The 8106-nt window shown below is 44.2% G+C and overlaps 1 pseudogene; it reads right to left on the bottom strand.

The window, feature by feature from the left end:
- Positions 1–558: 558 nt before the first annotated feature.
- LOC130744418 (uncharacterized) lies at positions 559–7670 on the bottom strand (annotated as a pseudogene).
- Positions 7671–8106: the final 436 nt, after the last annotated feature.

Here is an 8106-nt window from a genome sequence, read left to right as displayed (position 1 = left end):
ATAAACAGGCATCAACAAAAACATACCAGCCTGGAACCAACAGGTATCGACAAAAACATACCCACCTGAGGTCAACATGATCCATAATAATAAGCAAATGCATAATTTAACACACAATGATGATATGCATGACATGCAGATGCAGTGCATTAGTGATTTTAATCTTTTTTTTATTTCTTTCCATCTTTGTCATTGGTATCAGTGCTAGACACCATTAATTTTTATTATCTTTATTTGGTGCTGATCCCCCATCCTTGCAGTATCGAATGTTGCGGGACACTTGGATCAACTTTCCTTAAGAACAACAGTGATTCCTCATGAACCTTGTGATATTTGCTCAGATGCTCTCTTCTCCTTTTTTATATATATATTTTTTTTAATCCCCTGATCACATACACCCTTCTTCTGGACATGCCCCAAATGCTCGAGGCGAACAGAAAGCCTTTAATTAGGAATAGACTCACCTCTTAAATAAAATATATGTTCACCAAACAAATACAAGTTGAACAACAAATATTCATGTGAAATTCAAAGAAAGGGAGTTGTGTTTACAATGATAATATTCATAGTGGGAGAAAGATGACAAAAGTTTGGGAAAGAAAAGGCTAGAAGCTGATGACGCACGAACAAAGTGACACCCTTTAGGTGTTAATGCTAGCCATTCATGCCCAAGATCTCGAAGCCTGTTAATCACTTGCAACTTTTCCACATGAAGATCCCCTCCATTCTGAGGACTCGCTTTTCTTACTTCAATCTCATTTTGCCTCATGTCTCAACATTAGTCCTTACTCCTTTGTTCAACTTTGGTTGTTTCAAAGTGGGCCGATCTTTCGAGTTTTCGGCTCACGGGTTTGCTCTAATTTTTGCCTAGGTCGCCTTTTCAGGTTTTCAACCTAACGAGCTCTTTTTTTCATTTTTTTTTATTCATTCATTTTTTCCATTTCTTTGTATTCTCTTTTTTCATTCATAGGCTGCAACTGACTGTTCAACCTATCTGACCGGCTCTAAGCGTAATACTTCTTGACCGAGTCAGAATTGACAGGATGCGGGAGTTCATCGCCATCCATATTAGTAAGAATTAAGGCACCTCCTGAGAATGCCTTCTTCACAACATAAGGACCTTCATAATTCGGAGTCCACTTTCCTCGTGAATCCTTATGAATTGGTAGAATCTTTTTAAGCACCAAGTCCCCTTCTTGAAGTTCTCGCGGGCGTACTCTCTTGTCAAAGGCCTTTTTCATTCGTTTCTGGTATAACTGACCATGGCACAACGCATTCAACCTTTTTCCTTCAATAAGATTCAGTTGTTCAAAGCGAGCTTGGATCCATTCAGCCTCTTCTAACTCGGCTTCTTTTATCACTCTCAATGATGGGATCTCTACTTCAAATGGGAGGACCGCCTCCATACCATACACCAAGGAAAAAGGGGTAGCACCAGTGGAAGTTCGCACAGAAGTGCGGTAGCCATGCAAGGCGAAAGGGAGCATATCATGCCAATCTTTATAAGTTACGACCATCTTTTGAACGATCTTCTTGATGTTCTTATTAGCCGCCTCGACCGCCCCATTCATCTTTGGACGATACGGAGTCGAATTATGGTGCTGGATTTTGAAATCATCACACAACTCTTTCATCATCTTGTTGTTCAGGTTAGTTCCATTATCTGTGATAATCTTGCTTGGGAGACCATATCGACAAATCAGCTCCTTTTTAATGAATCTCACCACCACATTCTTTGTCACACTTGCATAAGACGAGGCTTCCACCCATTTGGTGAAATAGTCAATCGCCACCAAGATGAAGCGGTGCCCATTTGATGCCTTTGGTTCGATGGGTCCAATCACATCTATTCCCCACATTGAGAATGGCCAAGGTGTCGTCATAACATTCAGAGACACTGGGGAAGCATTGATATTATCAGCGTACACTTGACACTTGTAGCATTTCTTTACGTGATTACAACAGTCTGTTTCCATGGTGAGCCAGTAATATCCTGCTCTTAAGATTTTCTTTGCCATTGTATGCCCATTCATATGGGTCCCAAAGGAACCTTCATGGATTTCGTCGATGATTCTTTGTGCTTCAGTTGCATCCACACATCGAAGGAGTACGAGGTCCAAGTTTTTCTTATAGAGGACATCCCCGTTCAGAAAGAAACTGGTGGCCAGTCTCCTCAGGGTCCTTTTATCATTTTCAGTAGCATCTGATGGGTACTCTTTGCACTTGATGTACTTCTTGATGTCATAATACCATGGTTTCCCGTCAGGCTCCCCTTCCACAACTTGGCAATATGCAGGTTTATCATGATTTTGAGTTTTTATGAGAGGCATCTCACCATCCTGGCTGACTTCAAACATTGATGACAAAGTTGCCAAAGCGTCTGCCAACTGATTATCTTCTCGAGGGATATGGTGAAGGTTAACCTCATCAAATTCCTCCATCAACTCTCTAATGTAGGATTGGTAAGGGATTAACTTTGCATCTCGCGTTTCCCACTCCCCTTTCAACTGGTGGATTACTAATGCTGAATCCCCATACACCTCTAAGTTTCTTACTTTGGTCTCCAGGGCTGCTTGCAATCCCATTGCACATGCTTCATACTCTGCTATGTTATTTGTACAGTCAAAGCATAACCTGGCCGTGATTGGAATATATTGTTTTTCCGGAGAAATCAATACAGCTCCTATCCCATGTCCAAGCATGTTTGATGCCCCATCAAAAAAGAGGACCCATTTGCCGTCTCTTGAAGTTTCTCCTTCTTCAAATAATGCCATTATATCCTCATCTGGGAATTCACATTGCATCGACTGGTAATCGTTCAAAGGTTGATGTGCCAGGAAATCTGCGAGTGCACTGCCTTTTACAGACTTCTGAGTGACATACAGAATATCGTATTCTGATAGGAGCATTTTCCATCTTGCAATCCGTCCAGTGAGAGCAGGCTTTTCGAATATGTATTTAATTGGATCCATTTTGGAGACCAACCAAGTTGTGTGACTCAACATATACTGTCTCAATCGCCGAGCGGCCCAAGCCAAAGCACAACAAGTTCGTTCTAACAATGAATACCTGGCTTCACAGTCAGTGAACTTTTTACTCAAATAGTAGATGGCTTGTTCCTTCCTTCCAGACTCATCATGTTGCCCCAGGACACACCCCATGGACCCCTCCAGGACTGTTAGATATATTATAAGTGGTCGCCCTGGAACGGGAGGCACCAGTATAGGAGGGTTCTGCAAGTATTGTTTGATCTTTTCAAAAGCACGTTGACAATCATCATTCCACTCCATCGATTGATTCTTACGCAGCAATTTAAAGATGGGCTTACATGTGGCAGTGAGCTGGGATATGAACCTAGCAATGTAATTCAGCCTCCCTAAGAAACCGCGAACCTCTTTTTCTGTACGTGGGGCTGGCATCTCCTGGATTGCTCGTACTTTGTCTGGATCAACTTCTATTCCTTTCTGGCTCACTATGAATCCCAACAATTTCCCAGACTTCACTCCGAAGGTGCACTTTGCGGGGTTTAACCGAAGCTTAAACTTTCTCAGTCGTTCGAACAACTTATGCAGATTTGCTATGTGCTCTTCTTCAGTTGTTGACTTTGCAATAATATCATCCACATAAACTTCAATCTCTTTGTGCATCAAGTCATGAAACAAGGTGACCATTGCCCTTTGATAGGTTGCCCCAGCATTTTTCAAACCAAATGACATCACCTTATAACAGAAGGTTCCCCACAACGTGATGAATGTCGTTTTTTCCATGTCTTCAGGGGCCATTCGAATCTGATTGTAACCCGAGAAACCATCCATGAATGAGAAGAACGAATGGTGAGCAGTGTTATCTACCAATACATCAATGTGAGGCAGGGGGAAATCGTCTTTGGGGCTGGCTCGATTCAAATCCCTATAATCCACACACATACGAACTTGGCCATTTTTCTTGGGGACTGGGACAATGTTTGCAACCCATTGGGGATACTTCGAGACAGCCAAGAACCCTGCATCAAATTGTTTTTTAACTTCTTCTCTTATTTTCAGCGACATCTCAGGCTTCATGCGCCTCAACTTTTGCTTGACCGGTGAGCATTCAGGTTTCATGGGCAACTTGTGCACTACGATTGCAGGGTCGAGCCCAAGCATGTCCTGGTAAGACCATGCGAAGACATCAACATATTCAAAGAGTAATGAAACTAGTTTGCCACGCGCATCTCCCTTTATACAAGTGCCAATCTTGACCTCCTTTTTGTTCTCCTCAGACCCCAAATTGATCACTTCCATTGGCTCCTCATGCGGCTCGATTTTTCTATCCTCTTCATCCACGAGCCTCAAGAGATCGGGGGAGGGCTCCCACTCATCTTCCTCAACTTCATCAGCTTGATTAACGGGACGATCAAAATCATGGGATAAAGGGCTAGCACTGTCACCGTCAAGAGAATCACTTTCGTACCTGCAATGTCGGGAAATGAAAGAAAGAAAGAGAAGAAGGGAAATGAATAGAAGGAATCTATGGATGGGCATGGGGTACAAAGATTAAACATACTTGGAAATTCAAAATGCATTTTATTGATAACACATAGATATTTTAAAAGGGTGAGCCCTAATACAAAGGTCTATCCTAAAGCCTTGGGCAGAGCAATAGGAGTGGCATTACAAATTACTTTGAATCTGGGCTAAGGACCACGGGAAGCTCAAGAATTTCCCAGTTGTCGAGTTCTGAGTCAGGCTCACAGGGAAGAACAAGATCAACACGTTCATTTCCAGGTGCTTCTTCTGCAGCCATGGCGACCTGGCTTAAAAAAGCGAATCCAGCGCTCTGAAAGCTTTTACGGATGTTACAGATAGGGATCCCTTGAGCTAAGGCTTCTCGACCCTCTCGCTTGGCAGCCTTCTTCTCTTTCCTTTCATCCGCAATCCTTTTTTTATCGGCGGGCGTGGGCACATACCCAAGTCCAGAACGGTCTTTGTTGATTGGGATTTCCACCAGATTGGTTCTGCCTTGACCTTCCTTTCCCAATCCGCAACCGTATTGGTAACCCTTTTCTATCATCATCTTAGCAGCAGGTGATGCCCCAGATAATTCGGTCCTCAGAATCGGTGCTTTTTCCTTCACATAGGTAGCATTAGCTATCTCTAAGGATTGGAAAGAAGCCTCCACAGCTCCCTCAGCAGCCTCTATATAAGGGGTTGTTATTGGCTTGCTTATCAACATGTCTTCCTCAGCGGACACTATGACAAGCTTATCATCAACTATGAACTTGATCTTCTGGTGAAGGGTGGATGGCAAGGCCTTTGCAGGATGCATCCAGGGCCTTCCCAAGAGACAGCTATATGCCGGCACCATATCCATCACTTGGAAAGTCATAATGAAGGTTACTGGCCCGACCAAAACTGGCAAATCAATCTCTCCCAACACTTCTCTTCTCGTACCATCGAAAGCCTTCACAATCATAGGACTAGGCCTCATTTGCAGTCTTCCAGCTGGTAGTCTATCAAATGTCGGCTTTGGCAGCACATTAACAGATGATCCATTATCAACAAGAGCTTTTGCCATAATATGATCCATGCATTTGAGAGAAATGTACAAAGCTTTGTTGTGTGTAATGCCTTCAGGGGGAATCTCAGCGTCAGAGTACGCCAAGAAATTATTAGCTGTGATATTACCAACAATTCCTTCAAACCTACCCACTGAGATGTCTTGGGTTACATGCGCCTCATTCAAGACCTTCAACAATGCTTTTCTATGGGGATCTGAATTCATTAAGAGGGCCTTGCCGGGATGCGATTCAACTGGTCCACCACTGCATACTCACTTTTCTTTATGAATTTCAGGAATTCGCACACCTCCTCATCAGACACAGGTTTTGATTCTTGTGCTATTTCCTCGATATTTTCATTGGCAGCCTCTCCACCCGTTTTCTCTTTTCCTTTTTCGCTCACCGGTGCTTCTTTAGGTTTGTCTTTGTCATCTTCTGGTCGGCCATAGATTCGCCCACTGCGGGTCATCCTCCCGATTCCAGAAATGTTGGTAACAACTGGAGTATCACGACCACTAATCTTCAGCTGGGAGTTATTCGGATAAACCTCTAGGTCATACTTCCATGGCACTGCCTTATTGTCCTTATATGGAAAAGGAGTTGGCATGCGTATCATGAGTGGAGTTGGTATTGTGGGGGTGCTGACAGGGCCAGTTTTCACATACGGGATAACCAAGGGCTTTCGAAATGGGGGTGCTTGCTCATCAATCGCGCATACGTCACCGTTGTTCACTGCACGACAAACCTGTACCAGTTTCTCATCCATTAGGTTTTGGAGAACCAGTTTAAACTCTTCACAATCCTGGATCAAGTGATGTGACCCGGGGTGGAGACCACACATCTCCTTCTTATCTAGACTCCCGCTTATCATGCCGTACTTGCACATCTCAACGAAGATTACACCCATGGGAGTCTTCACTTCATCTACGTTTTCCACCATTTCTTGACCGAGACTTTCCTCAATTGCATTGGTAGACTGCTCCCCATGATTCGGGAGAGGGTTCTTCTTGATGTTTGGATCTGCCTCTTCTGTGAAGGTCAACCATTTAGCATCAATCAGAGCTTGCACCTTGTGTTTCAGTGGCCAACAGTTTTCAGTGGAGTGACCTATCGCACCCGCATGGTAGTCACACTTAGCATTTGGGTCATACCATTTCGGATATGGGGGTTCAACGGGCCTCAGTGGCGTAGGAACAACCAATGAATTACTGATGAGGTGTGGTAGTAGCTCTGAGTATGTCTTGGGGATTGGGTCGAAACGTCTCCTTTCTCCGCTCCTCTGGTTTGTATTAGACCAAGAACCTTGATTTGGTCTAAAATTTTGCCTAGGATGTGCAGGAGCTGAGGGCGGTGCTTGAGTCGTAGAGGGTGGAATGTTGGCCACCGTCTGGTACTGTGGCTGAGCGCGAGGTGAGTAATGGACATTGTTAGCTTGCCTGTCCTGCCCTGCAAAACCTACAACATGTGCTTCACCTTCTTTCTTCCTTCCGCCATTGTAGGTAGGTTTCCTCGTACTCGGAATTCCACCCGAGGCTTGAGCAATTCTCCCGGTACGCATTCCACTTTCTACTCTTTCCCCAACGGTTACCATATCTGCAAAATTGGAAGAGACGCTTCCAACCATATGATCGTAAAATGGGGGCTGAAGGGTTTCGACGAACATAGTTATCATCTCCTTATCAGTCACTGGAGGGTATACTTGAGCCGCTATCTCCCTCCATCTCTGGGCATACTCTTTAAATGTCTCATTCCCTTTTTTCAGCATATTCTGAAGATGTATCCGATCAGGGGCCATATCCAAGTTGAACTTGTATTGCTTCAGGAACGCATCGGCGAGATCCTTCCAAGAGCGAATGTGACTTCGTTCTAACTGTGTATACCAACTTGATGCTGCCCCAGAGAGACTATCTTGGAAAAAATGGATTAGTAATTTGTCGTCATACGCATAGGATGCCATTTTTCTGCAATACATTGTTAGATGATTCTTTGGGCAAGTGGTCCCTTTGTATCTATCGAACTCAGGTACCTTGAACTTTGGAGGAATGACGATATCCGGGACTAAGCACAAGTCTGCTGCATTCATGACCCCATAATTGTTTCCCTCAACAGCTCGTAACCTTTCTTCTAACATTGCAAATTGTCCTTTCGACGCGTCTTTGGTTAGGCCCGTAAGAGCTTCCTCCACAACAGTTTGAATATGCGGTGCATGTGCATAAACAGAGGGAGGAGGTACGGGATTTTCCAGGGATGCTTGAAGGTGAAGGGTAGTTTATGGTTGCCCATGAGCAGGTGTGGCATGGTGAGGATGTGACACAGGAGCAGTGGTCATAACTGTAGATCCTTCCAGAGTAGTGTAGGCGTGATCTTGTGGCTGGGTGATATTCTGCAGGTTTGCAGTGGGATTTCCAGAGTTTGTACCAATCTCAGACGTAAATCCCAAGAGCGGGTTTGGATCAACTGTAGACGTATAGTTCTGAGGGATGCCATAGAACGACATAAATGATTGTGACGCTGCTTGCGAAGAGATATTGGAGTTATGTGGGAGCGCGGAACGAAACATCACCCCT

The sequence above is a fragment of the Lotus japonicus genome, chromosome 3 (assembly GCF_012489685.1).
Source record: "Lotus japonicus ecotype B-129 chromosome 3, LjGifu_v1.2".
NCBI classification, from domain to species: domain Eukaryota; kingdom Viridiplantae; phylum Streptophyta; class Magnoliopsida; order Fabales; family Fabaceae; genus Lotus; species Lotus japonicus.
The sequence above is the reverse complement of the archived record's forward strand: the minus strand, read 5'-3'. Positions and strand labels throughout refer to the sequence as shown.